The sequence below is a fragment of the Podarcis pityusensis genome (assembly GCF_964106645.2).
Source record: "Podarcis pityusensis genome assembly, chromosome: 12".
Lineage (NCBI taxonomy): Eukaryota > Metazoa > Chordata > Lepidosauria > Squamata > Lacertidae > Podarcis > Podarcis pityusensis.
In genome coordinates this window covers 2,488,100-2,494,791 of record NC_138037.1, presented here as the reverse complement: position 1 = coordinate 2,494,791, position 6,692 = coordinate 2,488,100, and positions in this window count along the sequence as shown.

The window sequence follows — 6,692 nt, the reverse complement described above, 5'->3', positions numbered from 1 at the left end:
GCCAGAGCACAGCTGGAATACTGTGTCCAGTCCTGGGCGCCATAGTTTAAGAAGGATGTTGACAAGCTGGAAGGTGTGCAGAGGAGGGCGACCAAGGTGATCAAGAGTGTGGAGACCAAGCCTTGGGAGGAACAGTTGATGAGGTTGGGGATGTTTAGCCCGGAAAAGAGGAGATATGAGAGCCATCTTCAAATATCTCGTCCCATGGAAGTTCCCATGGAAGAGGGAGAAAGCTTGTTTCCTCCTGCTCTGGAGGGGAGGACTCAAACCAATGCCTTCAAGTTATGAGAAAGGAGATTCTGACTAAACATCAGAAAAAACTTTCTGTCAGTAAGAGCAGTTCAGCAGTTGAACAGTCTCCCTTGCGAGGTGGTGGACTCTCCTTCCTTGGAGATTTTAAAGCAGAGGTTGGGTGTCCATCTGTCAGTGATTCCTTAGCTATGATTCCTGAATTTCAGGGGGTTGGACTAGAAGACCCCTGGGGGTCCCTTCCAAGTCTACCATTCTAGGATTCTGTGTGTACTGTAAAAAGGAGGCAGATGAACTCCCGTATCACCCATAAGACTGTGCAATAGAGCTGATTCCCAGGCTGCAGATTGCAAAGAACAAGCTCTCTCCACTCTGGGAACGTGGGCTGGTTGCTCCATGGGAAGTCCTAGACAAAAATCTTAAGAAGGGCTCATCCACCCTTCCACTGCTTTTGGGGACACCCATGCCGTTTGTAAAGAAAACAAACACAGCGGAGTTGAGATCTTGCACTGACTTGAAAAACCTCAACCGGGTCCTGCTCCCCAACTGCTACCTGCTGTCAGTAAACTGGAGAAGCTTCTCCCCCACCATTTTCTGGGCATTTGTGCTGGTTGTGCAGACTCAATTTCGCCACTGAATGTGTCCTGGAAAAGGATCTGTGGTCAACCCCACCTGCACGCCAGATAGCCTTCTTCATGTGCCTCCTCCACAAGAGGGTGGCAACATGAGGACAGGGCCTATTCTGCAGTGGCTCCCCATTTGGGGAATGCTCTCCCCAAGGAGGCTCGCCTGGCACCTTCATTATGCATCTTTAGGTGCCAGGCGAAAACGTTCCTCTCCAACAAGGCCTTTGGCAGATTGACATCCAAAGCTCTTTTATATGTGTTGTGCCAGGGGGATTATTGGTTTTTGTTCCTATATTTATTACGTATTTCATCATCATCAACATCATCATCATCAATGCCACCCTGATGAATATACCTGTATGCCAGATACATTTACAAATACACACTTGTTGCCTTCACAGCGCATATGTTTCACTCTAGTTCTATTCATGTGAAATAATGTTTGTGCACAGCGAGAGTTAGCCACAATCGAAGGCAGCGATGCTTCTCCCCTCCCCTGCTCGGTTGGCGAACCTATTTGGGCTCGTCCGTGAAAACTGATGGATCCTGATAGATTCCGACAAGCCTTGCGGGACCCTGCTCCTCCTGGCGACTCATTAGATGACCTTGTTGAGGACTGGAATAACCGGCTCTTGGCAGCCATTGATGAGATTGCGCCTAAGCGTCCTCTGCGACCCCGTCGAAACCGGGCCCCTTGGTTTACTGAGGAGCTCCGGAAAATGAAGTGGGATCTCAGACGGCTAGAGCGAGTATGGCGACGGACTTGTGACGGAGCCTCAAGAACATCTTATAGGACGCTTATGAAAGCCTATGAGATGGCTATGAAAGCTGCTAAGAAATCTTACTTTGCAGCTTCCATTGCATCCGCTAGCTCTCGCCCAGCACAACTTTTTAGAATAATTAGATCAATAACGTCCTTAGGAGGACAACCAAATTTAAGCACAAATTTGACCCACAGCTGTGAGGCATTCGCGAGCTTTTTTGCGGAGAAAGTCCTGTTGCTCCGCCGTGACCTCCCTGCCAATTCAGATACAGTGACTGAACTGGAGGCCCCTCGACTGACTTCAGGTCCAGTGTTGGACCATTTTGATCGAATACTCCCTGCTGATGTGGATAGATTCCTCCAAGTTAGTAGGCCCACCACCTGCCTCCTTGATCCGTGCCCGTCTTGGCTGATTAGGGAGTGTCCAGATGTTGCGCGGACCCCCCTGGTTGAAATTATCAATTTGTCCCTTGACACGGGGACATTCCCAGGGGAACTTAAGGAAGCAGTGGTATGTCCACTCTTAAAGAAAACTTCATTAGATCCCTTAGACCTATCCAATTACCGCCCAGTTTCAAATCTTCCATATCTGGGTAAGGTAATTGAGAGAGCGGTTGCTGAACAGCTTGGTAGGTTTCTGGAGGAAACATCGGCTTTAGATCCATTTCAGTCCGGTTTCCGTCCTGGTTTTGGGACCGAGACGGCTCTGGTTGCCCTAACAGATGATCTCCGTAGACAGCTGGATCGAGGTGGGTCAGGACTGGTGATCCTTTTAGATTTGTCAGCAGCCTTTGACATGGTCGATCATGATCTTCTGGACCACAGCCTCGCAGACGTGGGGATACAAGGCATAGCCCGTAACTGGCTGTGCTCTTTTATCTCTGGTCGGGGACAGAGGGTGGCACTAGGGAGGGAAATGTCGTCGCGCCACTCCTTGGTGTGTGGAGTGCCGCAGGGCGCAATTCTCTCCCCGATGCTTTTTAACATCTTTATGCGCCCCCTTGCCCAGATTATCCGGAGCTTTGGGCTGGGCTGTCACCAATATGCTGATGACACTCAGCTCTATCTGCTGATGGATGGCCACACCGACTCGGCCCCGAACACACTGACCAGATGCTTGGAAGCTGTGGCTGGATGGTTTCGTGGGATCCGATTGAAACTAAATCCTTTGAAGACAGAGGTCCTATGGCTGGGTCGGGATGGCATGGGGATGAGGGACCAACTCCCTTCTCTTGCGGGGGCCCAATTAGTGCCATTGCCTTCCATTAAGAGTTTGGGTGTAATCCTTGACGCCTCCCTTTCCATGGAGGCGCAAGTTACAGCAACAGCCAAGGCGACATTTTTCCACCTTCGCCGCATCAAGCAGTTGGTCCCTTACCTTTCCCGCCCCGACCTGGCCACAGTGATCCATGCGACGGTCATCTCCAGGCTTGACTACTGTAATTCGCTCTACACGGGGCTGCCCTTGAAGCTGTCCCAGAAACTCCAGCGGGTGCAGAATGCTGCAGCGAGACTCCTCATGGGGTCTCTGCCATGGGAGCATATTCACCCAGTGCTTTTCAAGCTGCACTGGCTCCCGGCGGAGTACAGGATCAGATTTAAGGTGCTGCTTTTGACCTTTAAAGCCCTTCGCAGCCTAGGACCCTCGTACCTACGGGACCGCCTCTCCTGGTATGCCCCACAGAGAGCCTCAAGGTCCATAAATAGCAACACCCTAGAGGTCCTGGGCCCTAAGGAAGTCAGATTAGCCTCAACCAGAGCCAGGGCCTTTTCAGCACTGGCTCCGGCCTGGTGGAACGCTCTGCCTCATGAGACCAGGGCCCTGCAGGATCTGATTTCTTTCCGCAGGGCCTGTAAGACAGAATTGTTCTGCCTGGCCTTTGGCTTGGAGCCAATTTGATTCCCTCCCTCTCTTTCTTTTTTCTTTTCCTTCTCCTTCTGCGATGAGGCTACATTTTAATATTTTAATGTTTCAATATTTTAATGTTGTATTTTTTAATTTTGTTTAAGTTGTAATCATTTAACTTGTTTTTATTATTGCTTGTAAGCCACTCTGAGCCCGGCCTTGGCTGGGGAGGGCGGGGTATAAATAAAAATTATCATTATTATTATTATTATGAACTCCAGTTGCTGGAAACTACAGAAGGGGAAAGTTGTTCTTGAACTTGGGAGCATCTGGCTGGCCACTGTGAGAACAGGAGACTGGATTGGAGAGCTCTGTTGGTTAGAGCGTGGTGCTGATAATGCCAAGGTTGCAGGTTCAATCCCCGTGTGGGACAGCTGCATTGTGGGGGGTTGGACTGGATGATCCTGGGGGTCCCTACCAACTCTTCAGTTCTATGAGTCTGTGATTCGATGGGCGGCTGGCCAGATCCAGAAGGGCTCTTCATATGTTCTTATGTTCTTACTGTTTGCCAAGTATCCTGTTTTGCATTGAAAGGTCCCTCAAACAAAAGAAGGTAATGGCCAGCAAGAAAAGCAACACACCCTCCCTGCCTGTCGGTTTCCGCATCTAGACAGGGTATTCTCCGCCCCCCCCCTTTTACTGTTTTATTAAATTTGCTTAGTAACATAACATTATTATATATATTCTATAAAACAAAGTATACAAAACAGAATTCATTTATACTACAATGCATAACTCTTGTTGTTTAGTCGTTTTGTCATGTCCGACTCTTTGTGACCCCCTGGACCAGAGCACGCCAGGCCCTCCTGTCTTCCACTGCCTCCCGCAGTTTGGTCAAACTCATGCTGGTAGCTTCGAGAACACTGTCCCACCATCTTGTCCTCTGTCGTCCCCTTCTCCTTGCGCCCTCCATCTTTCCCAACATCAGGGTCTTTTCCAGGGAGTCTTCTCTTCTCATGAGGTGGCCAAAGTATTGGAGCCTCAGCTTCAGGATCTGTCCTTCCAGTGAGCCCTCAGGGCTGATTTCCTTCAGAATGGAGAGGTTTGATCTTCTTGCAGTCCATGGGACTCTCAAGAGTCTCCTCCAGCACCAGAATTCAAATAATCCCTTCATGGATCACTGCCTTGCCGTGGCGAAGGGACTTGAATAACTCAGAGAAGCTATGAACTATGCCGAGCAGGGCACCCAAGATGAACAGGTCATAGTGGAAAGTTTTGACCAAACATGATCCACCTGGAGGAGGAACCGGCAAGCCACTCCAGTATCCCTGCCAAGAAAACTCCATGGACAAAGACAACAGGCAATGCATAACTACATAACATTGATATATATGGTTTCTGAAAAAAGGCTTACATAATAAAATCAATTCAAAATACCATCCGGTTTACTTTTTTCCTTTTTTTCTTCCCCCTCCCTCCCCACTCCAGCCCCCCCCCCCCGGTCAGGCCTTCCTTCTTTATATCTTTATCCATGTACACAGTCTGTTCATTCGAGCTTGTATGTTAGGGTTGGCTTCCCCTCTTTCTATCCAGTTCCTGTAAAATGCCCATTTATTTGTGATTCTTTGGCATTTATTTTCCCATCTATCCTCTGCCACTATCTGTGCGAATATTTCTGATTGTACGTATTCAAAAACATAATCATTCCATTTCCCCATATTGCATTTGGCCTTTTCTTTCCATCCCAAAGCAATAACTGCCATTCCAGCTAAAATCATAATCTTGTACAACTCTTGCTTATTACTTTTTACTTTGTTATTTCCCAGTATTCCCGAAAATAACAAATCCCTATTAACTTCTATGTTTATTTGAAATAATCCAGAAATTACCTTTATAATCTTTTGCCAATATTCCTTAACCAGATTACATTCCCACCACATGTGTGAATATAGTCTTTTTTCCTGACCACAATGCCAGCATTTGGGACCAAACCCTTTCACTATATACGCCATTTGTGCCGGAGTTCTATACCATTTTAATAAAAATTTTCTACTTAATTCTTTATACTTTTCTATTTTAATATTGTTTATATTCTTCATCAGTTCTTGGGCTGTGTTTGGATGGATCATACCTTCCTGCTCCCATTTAATCTGGATTATCCTTATCATTCTTTCTTTGTGGCTTATCATCAGTTGATATAACATCCCTGCTATCCCTTTCTCCGTTATTTGTCTTTTGTTCAGCACCATATCTATTTTCATTTCTGTCCTCATCGTTTCCTCTGCTCTTTCCGTTTTTATTAAATCATAAAGTCCTTGCACTTTCAGCCAAAATTGTTTTCCTATTTTTTCTAAAAAAACTTTTTTTGTAATTAAATTCCCTTCTTCATCGAACATATCTTTTAATTTATAAAATCCCTGATCTTCTAATTTCTTCCACCATCCCAGTTCCCTTTGTTTTTTTTTTTTTAAGATATTTATTAAAAGTTTAAAAGTTACAGAAAAAAAAAAACATCAAAAAAATTCAACAAGACATACATTTCAATACATAAAAAAGGAAAATAAAAAAAATAAAACACAATACAACAATACAACAATAAAAAACACAGATCCAATACTCCATATCTTTATCTTTCATTTGCTTGTTTCCTCGACCTCCTCACACCTCCCTTTTTGTATTCTAGTTTAGTTCATTGTTTCAGCAAATTCTTTCCATCTTTCTCAATTTTTGTTAAGTAATTTATCTTAACAGTCTAACATATTAATTCACTCAGCAAATCCTTGCTATCTTTCACTGTGTTCTGTCATTCAATTTACCTTAATTTATTTTAACCTTATCTTACCATAAAATACCTTAAATCTTAAAACTTAATATTTATTTATACATAACTCCTTATATCATTTCTACTAAAGCCAAATAGTTTCATTCCAACATTTTTCCTAATACTCATTAATTTTACTCTAATTCTCAAATTATTATTTTTTTAAAAAAAATCTTCCAATCTTCATCCAACGTCTCTTCTTCCTGGTCTCGGGTTATGTCAGTCCTTACTGTCCATTCCATCTAATCCATCAACCTGGTGCTCTTGTGTCCGAGGCTCTTAAGTCTCTTCCATGCCCCTTCTGCAGATCTTCTTCTTTTTTATACCTGCACTTTACTTTGTCTTCTATTCATCTTTTTCTTAGTTTCTTTCCTTTCTCATTGAGGA